Source organism: Mus musculus, chromosome 8, assembly GCF_000001635.26.
Source record: "Mus musculus strain C57BL/6J chromosome 8, GRCm38.p6 C57BL/6J".
NCBI lineage: Eukaryota > Metazoa > Chordata > Mammalia > Rodentia > Muridae > Mus > Mus musculus.
Window position 1 is genome coordinate 4,695,963 of NC_000074.6, and position 19,389 is coordinate 4,715,351.

At 41.1% G+C, this 19,389-nt stretch overlaps 1 pseudogene; it reads left to right on the plus strand.

The window, feature by feature from the left end:
- On the plus strand, positions 17,142-19,389 carry Gm2676 (predicted gene 2676; annotated as a pseudogene).

A 19,389-nucleotide genomic window follows, 5' to 3' on the forward strand; every position in this document is an offset into this window, starting at 1 on the left:
CAGCCACAAGAAAAAAAAGCCAAAGTTAACAACAAAAATAATAGGAAGCAACAATTACTTTTCCTTAATATCTCTTAATATCAATGGACTCAACTCCCCAATAAAAAGACATAGACTAACAGACTGGCTACACAAACACGACCCAACATTTTGCTGCTTACAGGAAACCCATCTCAGGGAAAAGACAGACACTACCTCAGAATGAAAGGCTGGAAAACAATTTTCCAAGAAAATGGTCTGAAGAAAAAAGCTGGAGTAGCCATTCTAATATCTAATAAAATCGACTTCCAACCCAAAGTCATCAAAAAAGACAAGGAGGGGCACTTCATACTCATCAAAGGGAAAATCTTCCAAGAGGAACTCTCAATTCTGAATATCTATGCTCCAAGTACAAGGGCAGCCACATTCATTAATAAACTTTAGTAAAGCTCAAAGCACACATTGCACCTAACACAATAATAGTGGGAGACTTCAACACACCACTTTCATCAATGGACAGATCGTGGAAACAGAAACTAAACAGGGACACAGTGAAACTAACAGAAGTTATGAAACAAAGGGATCTAACAGATATCTACAGAACATTTTATCCTAAACAAAAGGATATGCCTTCTTCTCAGCACCTCATGGTACCTTCTCCAAAATTGACCACATAATTGGTCACAAAACAAGCCTCAACAGATACAAAAATATTGAAATTGTCCCATGCATCCTATCAGATCACCATGGATTAAGGCTGATCTTCAATAGCAAAATAAATAATAGAAAACCAACATTCACATGGAAACTGAACAACGCTCTTCTCAATGATACCTTGGTCAAGGAAGGAATGAAGAAAGAAATTAAGGACTTTTTAGAGTTTGAAGAAAATGAAGACACAACACGCCCAAACTTATGGGACACAATGAAAGTATTTCTAAGAGGAAAACATAGCTTTGAGTGCCTCCAGCAAAGAAACTAGAGAGAGCACACACTAGCAGCTTGACAACACACCTAAAAGCTCTAGAACAAAAGGAAGCAAATTCACCCAAGAAGAGTAGACTGCAGGAAATAATCAAACTCAGGGGTGAAATCAACCAAGTGGAAACAAGAAGAACTATTCAAAGAATTAACCAAACGCAGAGCTGGTTCTTTGAGAAAATCAACAAGATAGATAAACCATTAGCCAGACTCACTAGAGGGCACAGGGAAAGCATCCTAATTAACAAAATCAGAAATGAAAAGGGAGACATAATAACAGATCCTGAAGAAATTCAAAACACCATCAGACCCTTCTACAAAAGGCTATACTCAACAAAACTGGAGAACCTGGAAGAAATGGACAAGTTTCTAGACAGATACCAGGTACCAAAGTTAAATCAAGGTCAGGTTAATGATCTAAACAGTCCTATATCCCCTAAAGAAATAAAAGCAGTCATTAATAGTCTCCCAACCCAAAAAAGCCCAGGACCAGATGGGTTTAGTGCAGAGTTCTATCAGACCTTCAAAGAAGATCTAATCCCAGTTCTTCACAAACTATTCCATAAAATAGAAGCAGAACGTACTCTATCCAACTCATTCTATGAAGCCACAATTACTCTGATACCTAAACCACAAACAGACACAACAAAGATAGAGAACTTCAGACCAATTTCCCTTATGAATATCGATGCAAAAATCCTCAATAAAGTTCTCAATATCCGAATCCAAGAACACATCAAAACAATCATCCATCCTAACCAAGTACGTTTCATCCCAGGGATGCAGGGATGGTTCAATATATGGAAATCCATCAAGGTAATCCAGTATATAAACAAACTCAAGAAAAAAACCACATGATCATCTCATTAGATGCGGAGAAAACATTTGATAAAATCCAACACTCATTCATGATAAAAGACTTGGAAAGATCAGGAACTCAAGGCCCATACCTAACCATGATAAAAGCAATCTAGAGCAAACCAGTAGCCAACATCAAAGTAAATGGTGAGAAGCTGGAAACAATCCCACTAAAATCAGGGACTAGACAAGGCTGCCCACTTTCTCTCTACCTATTCAACATTGTACTTGAAGTCCTACTCAGAGCAATTCCACTACAAAAGGAGATCAAGGGGATACAAATTGGAAAGGAAGAAGTCAAAATATCACTTTTTTCAGATGATATGATAGTATATATAAGTGACCCTTAAAATTCCACCAGAGAGCTCCTAAGCCTGATAAACAGCTTCAATGAAGTAGCTGGATATAAAATTAACTCAAACAAGTCAATGGCCTTTTTGTACACAAAGGATAAACAGGTTGAGAAAGAAATTAGGGAAACAACACCCTTCTCAATAGTCATAAATAATATAAAATACTTTGGTATGACTCTAACTAAGGAAGTGAAAGATCTGTATGATAAGAACTTCAAGTCTCTGAAGAAAGAAATTAAAGATCTCAGAAGATGGAAAGATCTCCCATGCTCATGGATTGGCAGGATCAATACAGTAAAAATGGCTATCCTGCCAAAAGCAAACTACAGATTCAATGCAATCCCCATCAAAATCCCAACTCAATTCTTCAATGAATTAGAAAGGGCAATCGGCAGATTCATCTGGAATAACAAAAAACCTAGGATAGCAAAAACTATTCTCAAGGATAAAAGAACCTCTGGTGGAATCACCATGCCTGACCTAAAGCTTTACTACAGAGCAATTGTGATAAAAACTGCATGGTACTGGTATAGCGACAGATAAGTAGACCAATGGAATAGAACTGAAGACCCAGAAATGAACCCACACACCTATGGTCACTTGATCTACGACAAGGTAGCAAAAACCATCCAATTGAAAAAAGACAGCATTTTCAACAAATGGTGTTGGCACAACTGGCGGTTATCACGTAGAAGAATGCGAATTGATCCATTCCTATCTCCTTGTACTAAGTCAAATCTAAGTGGATTAAGGAACTCCACATAAAACCAAAGACACTGAAACTTATAGAGGAGAAATTAGGGAAAAGCCTCGAAGATATGGGTACAGGTGAAAAATTCCTGAATAGAACAGCAATGGCCTGTGCTGTAAGATCAAGAATCTACAAATGGGACCTCATAAAATTGCAAAGCTTCTGCAAGGCAAAAGACACCGTCAATAAGACAAAAAGACCACCAACAGATTTGAAAGGATCTTTACCTATCCTAAATCAGATAGGGGACTAATATCCAATATATATAAATTACTCAAGAAGGTCGTCTCCAGAAAATCAAATAACCCCCCAAAAATGGGGCTCAGAGCTAAAGAGAGAGTTCTCACCTGAGGAATACCGAATGGCTGAGAAGCACCTGAAAAAATGTTCAACATCCTTAATCATCAGGGAAATGCAAATGAAAACAACCCTGAGATTCTACCTCATACCAGCCAGAATGGCTAAGATCAAAATCTCAGGTGACAGCAGATGCTGGTGAGTATGTGGAGAAAGAGGAACACTCCTCCATTGTTGGTGGGATTGCAAGCTTGTACAACCACTCTGGAAATCAGTCTGGCGGTTCCTCAGAAAATTTGACATAGTACTACTGGAGGATCCCGCAATACCTCTTCTGGGCATATATCCAGAAGATGTCCCAACCAGTAAGAAGGACACATGCTCCACTATGTTCATAGCAGCCTTATTTAAAATAGCCAGAAGCTGGAAAGAACCCAGATACCCCTCAACAGAGGAATGGATACAAAAAATGTGGTACATTTAAAAAATGGAGTACTACTCAGCTATTAAAAAGAATGAATTTATGAAATTCCTAGGCAAATGGATGGACCTGGAGGGCATCATCCTGAGTGAGGTATTCAGTCACAAAAGAACTCACACAATATGTACTCACTGATAAGTGGATATTAACCCAGAAACTTAGAATACCCAAGATCTAAGATACAATTTGCTAAACACATGAAACTTAAGAAGAACGAAGACCAAAGTGTGGACACTTTGCCCCTTCTTAGAATTGGGAACAAAACACCCTCCGGAAAGTGTTACAGAGACACAGTTTGGAGCTGAGACGAAAGGATGGACCATCTAAAGACTGCCATATCTGGGATCCATCCCATAATCAGCCTCCAAACGCTGACACCATTGCATACACTAGCAAGATTTTGCTCTAAGGACCCAGATATAGCTGTCTCTTGTGAAACTATGCCGGGGCCTAGCAACGTCAGAAATGGATGCTCACAGTCAGCCTTTGGCTGGATCACAGGGCCCCCAATTGATGAGCTAGAGAAATTAACCAAGAAGCTAAAGGGATCTGCAACCCTATAGGTGGAACAAGAATATGAACTACCCAGTACCCCCCAGAACTCGTGTCTCTAACTGCATATGTAGGAGAAGATAGCCTAGTAGTGTCTCAGTGGAAAGAGAGGCCCATTGGTCGTGCAACTTTATCTGCTTCAGTAAAGGGGAACGCCAGGGCCAAGAAGTGGGAGTGGGTGGGTGGGGGAGCTGGTGGGGGAATTTTGGGATAGCATTGGAAATGTAAATGAAATAAATACCTAATAAAAAAATAAATAAAATTATAATAAATAAAAGTAAATAGGTCATGAAATACTTATAGTACATTACATTCAGACTATAGAATAGCTTATATATTTACCAAGAGATTGACACCCATTATGGTAAAATTGCCACTACTAAGGATTCCCAGTAGATAAAGATTTCTGGCTAAAGAATGAGCCTAAGTGTCTGAAGCCATCTAGGAAAGGCTAATAAGGCTAGCAAGTGACTTTGCTGAAGGTGGCCCACCTTTTTGCATGGACTAAGATGGGTGAGCTCTGAGAGGCCAGGTACCAAGAAACTTCAACCCAGGACTGCTTCTTGCTGCTGATATGCCTCTCTTATCACTATTATATCACCTAAGGATTCCTGGACATTAGCCCACCATGTTGAGCAGATTTCCTTAAGAGTAACATTAAAATGATCTTTCATCAATTAATACTGTTCATATGAAATAATTGTCTTACAGAATTCCTGACTTGATTCAAATAATTTTAGGAAGGAAGTTTTAAGAAATGGTTTTAGTTGTTTTGTCAGAAAGAAATAATAAAGTTAGGATCAAGAATAGAATGTGCCTACTACTCATAAAATAGTAGTAATGGCTGCATTATAAAGAATAGAATGAGATTTCACAATTACACTAAAAAGAGAAATTTGTGATCAAGGAAAAACATTCATTCTAGGCCAGATCTAAGAATGAAGCCACTGGCGTGCACTATGATAAAGTGAAACTTTTGAACTTATAATGAACTTACAGAATGAACACTGATTTGAACTTAATATCAACATCCTTTTATAACTCCTCTTTTGTGTATCATTTTAGCTATGAGGTAATTTTCTAAGAATTTTTGTATATAAAAAGGCCAGAGAATAGAAATAACGTGGTGGCTTGGGGGGCTCTGACCCATCCATCTCTTCAAATGTATGTGTATGGCATTTGGGGCTCAGACTCATCCACCGAATATATATATGTATGTTTGGGTGTCTGTGTGTAGTTATACACGAACACTTGTAGAGTAGATGAAACAGGTGTTCAGGCCCAAGCCGAATGTGTGTGTATGAATGTGTGTGCATCTGTGTATATTTGCATGTGTAAAGGATTTTAATTCTTTTCCTTTCTTTGTAACATTTTTTTTCCTATGAGACAATTCTTTCTTACACAGAGAACATTTTGTCTAAAAGCTATAAAAAGCTGAAAGTAATTTTTAAAAAATGATGGTGTAGCCATTTCCAGCTTCATCTGGTGTGTGTGTTTGTGTTGTTTGTGTGACTTCTTTCTTTCCTTTTCTTTTCTCTCTGGTTCAATAAGAGTTAATAAGCTCCGAGCCTCTTGCCTGGGCAGTAAGGGACTTCTGGCTGGTTTGCCAGAGAAAGGAACACTAGCAATTAATCCTTTACTTAATTCCCCACTGCTAAATAGCATATACTATTCGCAAGGAATCCTCATTTATATTTAAGCATAAATAATATGAAAGATAGAGTGTAAGAGACCAGAGTTTATTAAAGCACAACTGATAAGATTATAAGGCCAGAGATTATTCAGTTGTTTAGCCTTCATCCAACACTGTGTTCCACCCCAGAACTGTTCCCCTTAGGCTGGTACAGGCCTCTGTCGAGTGTCTGTGCACTTTAAGTTATTTAAAATGTCAGTGTTAAAAAATTAGTTTAAAAAAGGTGTCATACATCGTCTAAGCTGTTCTCAAGGTTAACAAGCTGTACTGATAGCATCAGCTTGGGAGTCTGTCATTTGTTGCAAAAACAACAATGGCATCTTTCCCCAAGAAAGGTGACCTGAGAGGACTGCACTGCTACAAACATTTTGTAGTTGCATTAGTAAGAATAAATAACTATGCACAGTAGCTCAAACACAACCCCACAAGAAGGAATGGGACTGCTGGAGACATTTTTCTAGGATAAAAGAAAAATGGCAGGAAGCTCTAAGGAAAGCAAAGAGCCTTTGAAGGAATCTTGTAGAAGGTGGTTATCAGTAGTATGCCCTAGCTAGGGAGAAATAAAGAATTCAATCCTTTATTCCAACTCTAAGACATTGCATTTTGGTAGTATTCTTATTTATATTAACTATCCTAGTGTGATAGATTGGAAATGATCTTACATCACATTCAAAGTAATGTTTTGTTCAAATGGGCAATGTACATTGTATTAGGGTTCTCAAGAGCCACAGAACTTATGGATAGTCTCTCTATAGTAAGGGAATTTGTTATGATGACTTACAGTCTGCAGTCCAGCTCCCCAACAGTGGTCAGCTGTGAATGGGAAGTCCAAGGATCAGGTGGTTGCTCAGTCCCACGAGGCTGGTTGTTTCAGCTGGTCTTCTGTAGAAGTAGCTTCCAGCAGATATGCTGGCAAGTAAATGCAAGCAGGTGAAGAATAAATTTTCCTTCTTCCAATGTCTCTCTTACATTCCTCCCCACATAGGCCCTTCTACTTCCATGTCTTTCTGTTGAAATGTAGATTAGGCATAGAAGAGAAAAATGCAACATTTGTATTTCTGAGTCTGACCTATTTCACTTAACATGATTTCAATTTGGTCCCATTTTCTGCAATGATCTGTCACAATTTCACTCTTTTTGTTTTGTTTTGTTGTGTTTTTTGTTTTTGTTTTTTGAGACCGGGTTTCTCTGTGTAGCCCTGGCTGTCCTGGAACTCACTTTGTAGACCAGGCTGGCCTCGAACTCAGAAATTCGCCTGCCTCTGCCTCCCGAGTGCTGGGATTAAAGGTGTGCGCCACCACACCTGGCTAATTTCACTCTTTTTATGGCTGAATAAAATTCCATTGTGTATATGAGGTATAGTTTCTTTATCTATTCATCTGTTGAGCATCTAGGCTGCTTCCACATCCTAACTATTATGAACAGTGTAGTAATAAACACATCTTTGTGGTGCCCTGACTTAGCCTTCTGGGCATATAATAGATTCAGGAGTGGTATAGCTATGATACAGCTACATAGTAATTTCTTTGGGGGTATATTCCATGCTACTGTCCATAAGGCCCAAATAATTTACATTTGGTGATTTGTATTCAATGCTTTGTTACTAGGAGAGGTTGGGCTGTCAAGGTTTTAGGTTTCTGACAATTTGCATGTAGTAACCTCATAGGCAGTGTATGAAAAAGTCTATGAAATGTCCCTTAGAAACAGAGTAATGCAGTTTGGTATCCAGCTAGGGGCTGCTGCCCTCCTCAATTTCTCAATTTGTTTTTTTTTCTCCCCCCACCCCCTGCCCCTTCGCTCCAGCTCCAATTGCTCTGGCCCATAGGTTTTTTATTTGTTTCTCATTTAGGATGGTTGTGAGCCACCATGTGGTTGCTGGGATTTGAACTCATGACCTCCAGAAGAGCAGTCAGTGCTCTTAACTCTTGAGCAATCTCACCAGCCCCCCTCCTCAATTTGTAATTCTCCTACTTAGTCTTCTTAATAAGGAAAGTTTCTACCCTGATAGGAAAGAGTGGCTGCATTGGAGATTGTTAACTAAGAGGGCTATTTACAGAAATGTGAGCTGGATGACAGGAAGGGAGCAAGGAAGAAACCACAGGTCAACTACAATAGGAAGCTATTTTGCACAGTAACTTAAAGCAGGGCATAAACTGATTTTCATAATCATCTTGGCTGGACAATTTCACAAGGGCAAGCTAGAAAGATTTTTCATGCCCCTTACTAGACATTATCCTTAAAATGATAAGCTTGATTTGATAAACTGGTAAATGATACATGTGAGCATCCCCAAGTAGGAAGTCGTACTTTCCCTAAATAGAATGCCTCCCCAAGACTGAAAGGGAGAATACCAAAAGTTGTACCTATTCATAGGCTGCCTAGTCTGCTCCAGGACAAGACAGAAACACCACTTCAATGGGCAAATAAGTAGACTGGGAGACAGTTGCTATGTATTCTACACTCCCCAACCCCTGCTCCTTCCATCTACTGCACCCACAGGAGGTAAGAGATGAGGGAAGGTACTGCTTAGGTCTGAAGGCTATTCCACTGGACAGGCGGGGCATAAAAGTACAAGTGAAGAGGTAAGTTGTTTGTATTTTCACTGTTTGTAATCTGAACTGAGGTCCATATTGTAGAATGAGCAACAGACTGGGATTCTCAAATTAAAGACGCCCACATACCTGCATACATTCATGCACACCAGTTAATTTTAATATGCCTTGACTAGCTTAATGGCTGAGCATTTCTAATCTTTTCCCCTGGTAGCAAACACTCCCCTCTGGGTACTCCTGAGTTAACTAACTGTGGGACCATGAAAGGTAGCTTGGTCGCTGGTTGAGCTCAGTCTCCAAGCTCTGGAGCCCCTGAAGGGATGGTAGGCGCTTTGCCTGTTTCTAGGCACCTGGCCCCTGTCACTAGCCGCAAGCCCCCCCCCCCCCCAATATTTGTGGCCATCAGTCACATAAGGTCAATGCCCCAAGACCCTCCACATATAGCGGAGGTGACCTGTGGCTATGTAGGCTCAAGACAGATCTCAATTTTAATGAGGTACTTAAAGTCCTAGAGGGCTTAACCAATGAGCTTTCCTTCCCAGACACTTCTCCCTGAAAAAGGTATTTAATCTCAAGCACACCCTGAGAAGTGGGGTATGGTTTTACACATCCACTTTCTGCCATGACAATAAATGACTCAAAACCATTGACTGCCTCTTATCATTGGGATCCACTGTGGGGAGACACAGAGAAGGCCTTTGCCTACAGAGCCGCTGTCTAATCTTCTGTAGAAGGCCTCCCTGCGTTCCCAGTCAAGACTGCCACCAAGCCCAAGCCTGCCACTACTGTCAAGCCAAAGACTTTCCCCATGGGACCAGCTGGAGCTCCCCCCCCCATACACACACACAACCACCCCCCACCCCACCCCACCCCCGCTAGAGCCAGCCTGCGGGCCTCCACTCCATTCTCAGCACTTCTGCAACTTCCAGCGGCACCTGAGAACATGACAGCCCCAGACTCCTTGTAGGCCCGGGGACTCCGGAGCCAGCTCCAGCTGTCCCCTGCCCCTCAGATTGAGCATTCCCACCTCCAGAGAGGTGTCCCAGGGCTGTCCAGCAACAGTGTGGGGTAAACTCCATCAAACTTCAGAGTGGACCCTACAGCTAACAACTTTTAAAATCTAAATTTCATCTCTGCTACTCCAGACCCAATCAGGGAAGTTGCCTGTGTCCACTTACCCTGACTCTCACATGTCTGTGGGCTTTTAGGTCTGATCTTCTTCCTGGTCAGCATGACCTGTGCTTCCTTCCACTCTCCCAGGTTCTCACCTGTGCAAATCTCCAAGTTTCACCTTACTCTACCTGTCCAACCATTGGTTGTTGGCTCTTTATTGATCGATCAAAAACCAATTGGGGACAAGGAAGGACTTTCAACATGTGGACAGGATGATTCCTGATTTGGGGGGCTGGATTAATTCAAAGCATTAGAACCAATCCCCAACAAAAGCTACAGTAAAATAATTTTGGTTAAAAACATTAACATTCTGGAAGTTTCACTATACCAGTACCATAGTGAAGGGAAGAAACTGGAAGGATTTTTTTCATTCTTTTCAATACTGTCTTATTACATCCTCTAACACTCATAACTTGCATTCATCAACCTTAAAACACCTTCTTAGACCCTCAAACACTTTCTCAGAGCTTTCATATCCTCAGACCTCTCATAAACTTTAAACTTTACACTTTTTTTCCTATCCAGTTATTCATCATGAAACACAGGTGGCTGATTGATCAATTACTATAAAATCAGTTTCTTTAGAAAAGGGAATGGTAAAAAGTTACTTCTTAAGCCGGGCATGGTGGCGAATGCCTTTAATCCCAGCACTTGGGAGGCAGAGGCAGGCAGATTTCTGAGTTCGAGGCCAGCCTGATCTACAAAGTGAGTTCCAGGACAGCCAGGGTTATACAGAGAAACCCTGTCTCGAAAAACCAAAAAAAAAAAAAAAAAGTTACTTGTTTCACTAGTCTAGTCTTCAAACCTCCAGAGACCTGAGAAGAATAGATTTTACTTGAGTAAGCAGGAAGTATAATTCAAAGGCCCATGCATTAATTAAAGTAGCAGAGATTTACCAGTTAGCTAGATAGTCACCCAACTAGGTGGTGTCGATGGCTTTGTAAGACCTCCGATGCTGGGCCTCCACTCAAGTCCCAGGATGAGCTGGCCAACACCCCAATGTCCCGAGAGAAAACCACACCTGATGCAAGCTGCAAGAGGTTTTATTATCAGCTAGCTGAGGATGAACCCCTCCTGCCTCACCCCCCAACCCCCCGCCTTGCAGGGCAGGGGAGTTCGACCCTGAGAGGACAGTAGGGGGCTTTTAACAGCTAGCTGAGGAATTGGGAGGGGTTGGGAGGAGTAGGGAAGAGTTCTTCTCTTCCGGGTGTCCTTGGTGAAATTTACAAGGCAGAAGTGGGGAGTGAGTTCTTTCTGAATTTTTATCTCCCTGTCCTCAGCAGAGGAAGGCAGGCATCTCTGGCTGTACAGTATAGAAACAAAAAGGTCTTTTGCTGGCTATAGAAAACAAAGAGCTTCTTTCTAGCTGTATTTTTAAAGATCAGGGAAAACAAGCTTGGGGAAATGTTTTAGGGGCTCTACCTTCCAGGGAGAAATGCTTTTGAAAGACCCACAACGTGAGGACTCCCCCACGTTCTGACTCAGGAAAGGCGACACCCCAAAATCACCAACGAGAAACTGTCTTGCTGCAAATTGCAAGAGGATTTTTATTCAAGAGCGCTCTCGGGCCCATGGTCATACACCACGCAGGGGTAGAGCACTGTGGCGCCCCGAGTAGCTGAGTAAGGGGGTATTTAAAGGAAGGAACCACAACTCAAGGAGGTGGGAAGGGCGTTGTTGGAAAATACCAAAAATACCAGTTAAGAGTCACAAGGAAGTACAAAGTCACAAGTGTCAGGTTATCTCTCAAGACAGTTTCTAAGAGCCCCTAACAATCTAAGAGCCCCTAGCAATAGCACCTTTGCATAGTGGGTTCCAGCAATGGTCAGGGTGGGTCAGGGTGACTTTCTTTGAATGAACACTCTTTGAACCCAGGAAGCGGGTGGGTGGAGGAAGGAATGTTGCTATCTGTTTTATGATTAGCATACTTTGGAGCATTGAGTCTACTACTCTTTCACTTTAAGCTGGGGTCTCACAGCTTCATTGGGAACATAGGTCCCAAGGCAAGACCAGTCTTTGGCCGCCAGGCCTGGCAAAGCTAACAGACCTTCCTGTGGGAGAGAAACTTGAGAAACTGACCTTACTTTGTCTTAAACTATACAAGTTATGTCCTGTGTCTTATTAGTCCACAGTTTGGGCAGGGTCCTGGCAGTGGATAAGGCATTGGCACAGCTATGCTCAGTCATCTGTGTACCACAGTCGAGGTGGAGTCCTTTGTTGTTATGCCATATCTTCTTGGAGACCTTGAAGGTGTTCCACCTCCTGGAACTTTGGCATTTTCATAACCTGAATATTCTTACCCTATCCCCGAGTTAATCTGGTGTATGGATCCACGTGCTCTCTTTTAGTATTATCTTATTATAAGTGCCCTTTAAGATTGAATTCTGACATAGCTAAGCCTTCGCCAGTGTTCGAATGTCCTAGAAAGACCTTGAAGCCGACAAACTTGGAATTCAGCAAGGAAGTTACCTATTCAGTAACTAATTAAGCGTTACAAAGGACCAAGCTGGAATAGCTCAGGGCTAGTCTGCAGTGTGTTTACTTGAGGCAGTAACCAGTCTTACCCAAACACAATGGCCTAGCGAATAGGTGGGTTTACCATGAGAAAAATTAGGGAATCCCACTGAGACAGGTTTCTTCCCTAGGCCCAAAGAAATCAGGCAGAACTATAGAGCATAAATAAATTTTATGCCTCAGTCCAGCTTTTTTTTAAAAAAAATATTAATAACACAGAGGAAATGGTAACCTCCCCCAAGCCTGAAGCTGGCTGAGCCAGACCTCAACTTTGCTGCCACTAAGGAGATTATCTAGGGTGGAGCCTCCCTAGATCACTCTATTGTTCAGCCATTGTCACTATTCCTCTTCAAGATACTGCTACCTGCTGGGAGGCCGCCTAGCTATTCGGAGACTACACCCTATCCTACACCTTCCATCACCTGCAGCTGGGCTCCAAGAATGAATTGGCAGGAATGGGCCTCCCCTTCGCCCTTTATAAGCACAGTTGCCATTAAACATTTGAGCTTTCATCAGGAACCTTGACTTAGCTCCATTTTTCCCTCATCTGCCTAGTTTCCCTCTCTTTCAGTGCCGGCCTGCCACTCAGGTGTACACCGTCCATGTGAGCTGCTGGACAGCTCCCAACAGAAGGGGTCACTGCTAGGATTTGGGAGTCTCTGTCATGGTGAGTTTAAGCATCTTAAATGCCATATTCAGCAAGTTCTCTGACAGATTAGTACCTACCAAGCATATCTGACTTAAACAGTCTTTGTCTGTTTTTAGTTATCTGCTCTAAAGTGAACCTGTATGTTAAAATAAAGTACCTTTTAAAGAGTAAAGACATAGAGCATAACCATAATTTTTGGAAGATAAAAACTAAGTTCTAACAAGAGAAAACAAACTTAATACCAGTGGGTTACTATTATGTTACAAGGTTTGACTGTTAGGGCCACCAAGCCAGGTATGTTTTGTTTTTATTTTTCCAACCCATAACGGAGATGGATGCCAGCCATGTGGCTGACCTTAATTAAGACGGTGGTTGAAGCTTTGACTCCTCCCTTTATCCCATAGTCAAGATGGCAACCAGCCATGTGTTGTTTATACCGTTTCTCCTACTGGCCCTGGTGTAGTTAAGCAGGTACAGTGGGTGATTTAAAAGAACCAGGCTGCTCCTTCACTGCCACTGTTGCCACTGCTGGTGGCTGTATGGATGAGAGGGAGGTGGGGTTAGGGAGTGTGGGGCTAAGCAGTGCATAGAGCCACCTGTGCTCAACCACTGACACTGTTTTGCAGTGGTGGTGGTAGGGGGTATGAGAGTTCAGTTTCCAAAATCCTAGACTCATGGAGTTCAGATTGAAGTTGTCCATGAAAGGTCTGAGACAAACCCAATTTAGATAACTGTCTCAGCAAACACCTGGCAGTTTCTATTTTCTAGCCTTAGCTGGAACCCGAAGGCTCAGCTGCACATAAGCCTGAGGTTGTACAGTTGGGGATGAGGGTAGCCTCAGGTCAAACATCTAATCATCTTGTCTTTGACAACTGAATGCTGGGTTTACAGTCATGAAAACACCATACATAGGGCTCAAAAATGAAGTCCTGAATTTACATTTGTGGGTTTGCACATTTTCTTCTGGTTTCTTTTTTTGAGCTAATTTGTTTGTTTGTTGAGACAGGGTTTCTCTGTGTAATCCTAGCTGTCCTGGAATTATCTCTGTAGACCAGACTTGCCTGGAATTCACAGAGATCCTCTTGCCTCTGTCTCCTAAGTGCTGGAATTAAAGGCATGAGCCACTAACACCTGGACACACTTGTACACTATTCCACCTCCTTAGAAACTCTCACACTCCATGCATATACTTTTTGGACAGCTATATATTCTTAGTAATTAGCCTTTTCCTCCTAAGCAACATCATTCTTCATATTTTTTTTTCTTCTGAGTTCTACTTGATCCAACATGTTTAGTGACTTCAGAATACTACTGGTTAAGGTATGTACCATAAATATTCTTGTAGACAGTACAAAGTTTAATATTGCTTTTTAAACCAGTTGAATACTCACTATCTTTTAATTGGTATGTTTAAGCCATTCATGTTGGATGTATTTTTTATGTGTTTAATATTAAAATCTGTGGCAGGCTAAAGACGGGACAGACTGACACTGGCCTTACCTCTGTACTGTGGATCTGTGAGGAAGCAGTTCAACTCTCAAACAGGAGACCCAAGCAGCTTGACATTCATTCTCATCACCATGAACTCCTCATACCTGATTCTATCTTTATAATATCAAAACATCATCTTTAGTTTTACACAGAGCCTGTGTACAATAACTGTTCAATGTACACCATGTCACCTGTACTTTGGTAATAGGATGAACCATACATTATACATATTAAGCTGCATTTAAATCTCAAAAACATTAATTTTATGTGGCTCTGCCTAATATTAACTACTAAAAAAATATTATAAATCCCTTCTTGAAAGACTCCCAGGTTAAGAGTCAAGAATACTGAATTAGAAATGAAAATTTTGCTGGGTGGTGGTGGCACACACCTTTAATCCCAGCACTTGGGAGGCAGACAGGCAGATTTCTGAGTTCGAGGCCAGTCTGGTCTACAAGGTGAGTTCCAGGACAGCCAGGGCTATACAGAGAAACTCTGTCTTGAAACACCCCCCCCAAAAAAAAAGGAAAGTTTTTTACTTAAGATTGCAAGTTAAGAAATCAGATTTTCTTTTCTTTTTTTTTTTTAAGATTTATTTATTATTATATCTAAGTACACTGTAGCTGTCTTCAGATGCACCAGAAGAGGGCATCAGATCTCATTTTGGATGGTTGTGAGCCACCATGTGGTTGCTGGGATTTGAACTCAGTACCTTTGGAAGAGCAGTCGGTGCTCTTAACCACTGAGCCATCTCTCCAGCCCGAAATCAGATTTTCATTATCAGTTTATTTTTTAGAAAAATTTTTTTTTGGTCATCATTTATGTTCTAGCTAATTTTACATCAGTTTGTCACAAGCTGGAGTCATCTCAGAGGAGAGAACCACAATTTAAAAATGTTCCATAAAAGTGGGCTATAGGCAAGCCTGTAAGGCATTTTCTTCATCAGTCATTGATGTGGGAGGGCACCATCCCTTGGCTGGTGGTCCTTTGTGCTATAAGAAAGCAGGCTAAGCAGGCAACAGTGAACAAGGCAGTAAGGAGCACCCTTATATTACCATTTAGGAGACTTGATCAGGTTCATTCTCTGTACCAATTAAAGAATTAAAAGGCTTGAAAAACCTTAAAAGGCTGCTGGTGAAAGAACGAGTTCTACCAAACCTTTGCTTTAAGCTGCTAGGCTTTTGCTAAGGTCAACAAATTAGAGGGTCAGAAGAGATGGCTCAGTGGTGAAATGATTTTTGTGCAAGCATGAGGACCTGAGTTCAAATGCCCAGAACCCACCTGAAAACTAGGAATGGTGCCAATGTCTTTATAACCTCAGTACTGTGGAGTATGAGGGAGACAGACAGATCTTAGAGCTGGCTGGACACCAGTCTCATAGAATCAAGAAGGTGTATACATATGTGAGTGTAGATGAGTTTGTGTGTGAGCATATATCTATCTATATCTATCTATCTATATCTATGTCTGTCTATGTCTATATCTATCTCTCTATCTCTCTATCTCTCTATCTCTCTATCTATCTATCTATCTATCTATCTATCTATCTATCTATCTATCTATCTATCTGAGTTTGTGTGAGTGTGTATGGGTGCATATGAGTGTGTGTGATGTAGGGTGAATTTGGGTATAGAAGCAAATGGGTAAGACCTGTCTGGATTTGTTGAGGAAAACAGAAGTCATTCTGCACATTCTGAGTTTTAAGCATCTAAGATAAAATCAGAAGCTCTGTGACTTTTACAAGAGCAAGGAGCATGGTTTCCAGGACAGCTGCCTGAAAGGCCAAATGGACTAACGATGGGGAGCACTAGATTTCTGCAATGTCCACAAAATGAGAGTTCCTAGGAAAGCTTTGTAGCTTCTGTGTACATGCAGCCAGCAATGTGGAAAGACTCGTATAAGCCTCTCTTTCCAAACTTCATGAGGTTTCTTATCAGTCATATCTAACCCAAGAGGAAAAATGGGAGCTTCCAACTGGAACACAAACAACCCAGGCACAGTTTGGACATTTTTATGAGACAGACCTTGAGTTGATTCAAATATGAGAGCATAGCACCCTCCATTAAAGTCATCTCACCCCTACTTAGCCACACAGTTTATACAGTCTTCCACATTAAGACTAAGCTGGGCGTGGTGCCGCACGACTTTAATCCCAGCACTTGGGAGGCAGAGGCAGGCGGATCTCTGAGTTCGAGGCCATCCTGGTGTACAGAGTTAATTCCAGGACAGCCAGGGCTACACAGATAAACCCTGTCTCGAAAAACAAAACAAAACAAAACAAAACAAAACAAAACAAAACAAAACAAAACAAAACAACCCCACTAACTATAAAATGCCTATAGCACAATTACTGAAATGCATTCAAAAAAGTTGGTGGGAATCTGTTAAAATGAATTACTAAAGATGCAGTCTATTATATGCAGAGAGAGGTTAAGTGCCTGACAGTAATTCACAAGTAAGAAGAGGCATTGCTATTTTTATTCAAAATAAACAATGCACCAGGAGGTTGCCTTCAGGGCCATTTGCCTTATGTGCTATTTTGTAACACACCTCTTGGGGCAGCCTAAATGCCATGACCCTGGTATAGTTACATTAATTGTCTAGATGGCCACTCTCCTGTTGTCAAAACCCCAGGCGTGCTCTGAGAATCAAGAAAATGAAGATTGGTTCCCACTAAGTTTGACAATCTCTTATCAAATGCTGGACTAAGCTTGGACAATTGAGCCTGGAAGGGATGGATATCTGCAGTAGATACTTTAGGAATAGTTTTCTTCACTTAGGTGCATTAAAAAGTCCATGACAGAAAACAACTTGTCGAGCCATTGCAGTACATTGAGCTCCATAGAGACAGCGCCGGGGCAAGCGCAAGCCGGACGGGCACTGGGCGACTCTGTGCCTCGCGGAGGAAAATCAACTAAACATGGGCAAAGGAGATCCTAAGAAGCCGAGAGGCAAAATGTCCTCATATGCCTTCTTTGTGCACCTGGATGCTTCTGTCAACTTCTCAGAGTTCTCCAAGAAGTGCTCAGAGAGGTGGAAGACCATGTCTGCTATAGAAAAGGGGAAATTGAAGATATGGCAAAGGCTGACAAGGCTCGTTATGAAAGAGAAATGAAAACCTACATCCCCCCCCAAAGGGGAGACCAAAAAGAAGTTCAAGGACCCCAATCCACCCAAGAGGCCTCCTTCAGCCTTCTTCTTGTTCTGTTCTGAGTACCACCCCAAAATCAAAGGCGAGCATCCTGGCTTATCCATTGGTGATGTTGCAAAGAAACTAGGAGAGATGTGGAACAACACTGCAGCGGATGACAAGCAGCCCTATGAGAAGAAAGCTGCCAAGCTGAAGGAGAAGTACGAGAAGGATATTGCTGCCTACAGAGCTAAAGGAAAACCTGATGCAGGGAAAAAGGTGGTCAAGGCTGAAAAGAGTAAGAAAAAGAAGGAAGAGGAAGATGATGAGGAGGATGAAGAAGATGAGGAAGAAGAGGATGAAGAGGAAGACGAAGATGAAGATGATGATGAATAAGTTGGTTCTAGCACAGTTTTTTTCCTTGTTTATAAAGCATTTAACCCCCCTGTACACAACTCACTCCTTTTAAAGAAAAAAAAATTGAAATGTAAGGCTGTGTAAGATTTGTTTTTAAACTGTACAGTGTCCTTTTTTTGTATAGTTAACACACTACTGAATGTGTCTTTAGATAGCCCTGTCCTGGTGGTATTTTCAATGGCCACTAACCTTGCTGGTACAGTCTGGGGGGTTGTAAATTGGCATGGAAATTTAAAGCAGGTTCTTGTTGGTGCACAGCACAAATTAGTTATATATGGGGTTATATATGGGGACAGTAGTTTGGTTTTTTTTCCCCTTTGGTTTTATTTTTGGGTTTTATTTTTTTCATCTTCAGTTGTCTCTGATGCAGCTTATACGAAGATAATTGTTGTTCTGTTAACTGAATACCACTCTGTAATTGCAAAAAAAAAATTGTGGCTGTTTTGTTGACATTCTGAATGCTTCTCAGTAAATAAAATTTTTTTTATTAGTATTGTTGTCCTTTACATAGGTCTGAAAGTTTTCTTCTCGAGGGGAAGCTAGTCTTTTGCTTTGCCCATTTTGGGTCACATGAATTATTAGTGTGTTATCTTTCATCTAGTTAGCTGGAAGAGAGCATTTGTCCACACGCCCCGCCATTGTGGTAGGGTAACATTTTCATCCATAGTTGAAGGATCTCCTAAATCGTGATAGCTGGATAAGAGATATTATATAACCTACTTGGCAAAGCAAGGAGTGATCAATACTGTCACACCGTGGGACTATTAGGATCAAGCAATCTGAACGTCTGTCCTTGAAGGACTGATGGGAAAGTACCTTCTAATCCTTACACGAGGACTCTCCTTTAACCGCCATTACTGTGTAATGGCAGTTATATTTTGCAGTTTCCCCTACTAAAGAAGACCTGAGAATGTATCCCCAAAAGTGTGAGCTTAAAATACAAGACTGTCGTACTATTTGTTGACCTTAGTCCCAGCGAAGGCTATCACAAGAATGCTGGCTGTAACGCCTTTGCCCTTCTATCTAGATATGGATTGCTCAGGAAATTTGACTGTTTAAAGGTATTTTTAATTACTTGAGCCAGCTTTTAAAATTATGCCACATTTAAAATGAAGGGTATATTTTCCTATACTGTGGTTTGTCCCTTTATGAATCAGATACAAGAGGATAAACTTTGCATATTAGTACCATTTGTCCAATCCATTTGCTTTTTCTTTATAAAACCCAAACTCATTCATTAATCATGTTTAATCTGCTTAGTTTAGGGAACAATTTGGCAATTTTGTGGATTTTTTTTTGAGATTATTGTTCTCTTAAAGTGCCAGTGTTTTAAAATAGTGTTCTTGTAATTTCATGCGCTTTTGTGATAGAGTGCTGTTATATAATTTTGACTTGGGTTCTTTACATTTGCGTTGTTAATGTAATTTGAGGAGGAATACTGAACATGAGTCCTGGATGATACTAATAAACTAATAATTACAGAGGTTTTTTTTTTTAATGAAAACAACTTGTCTAAAG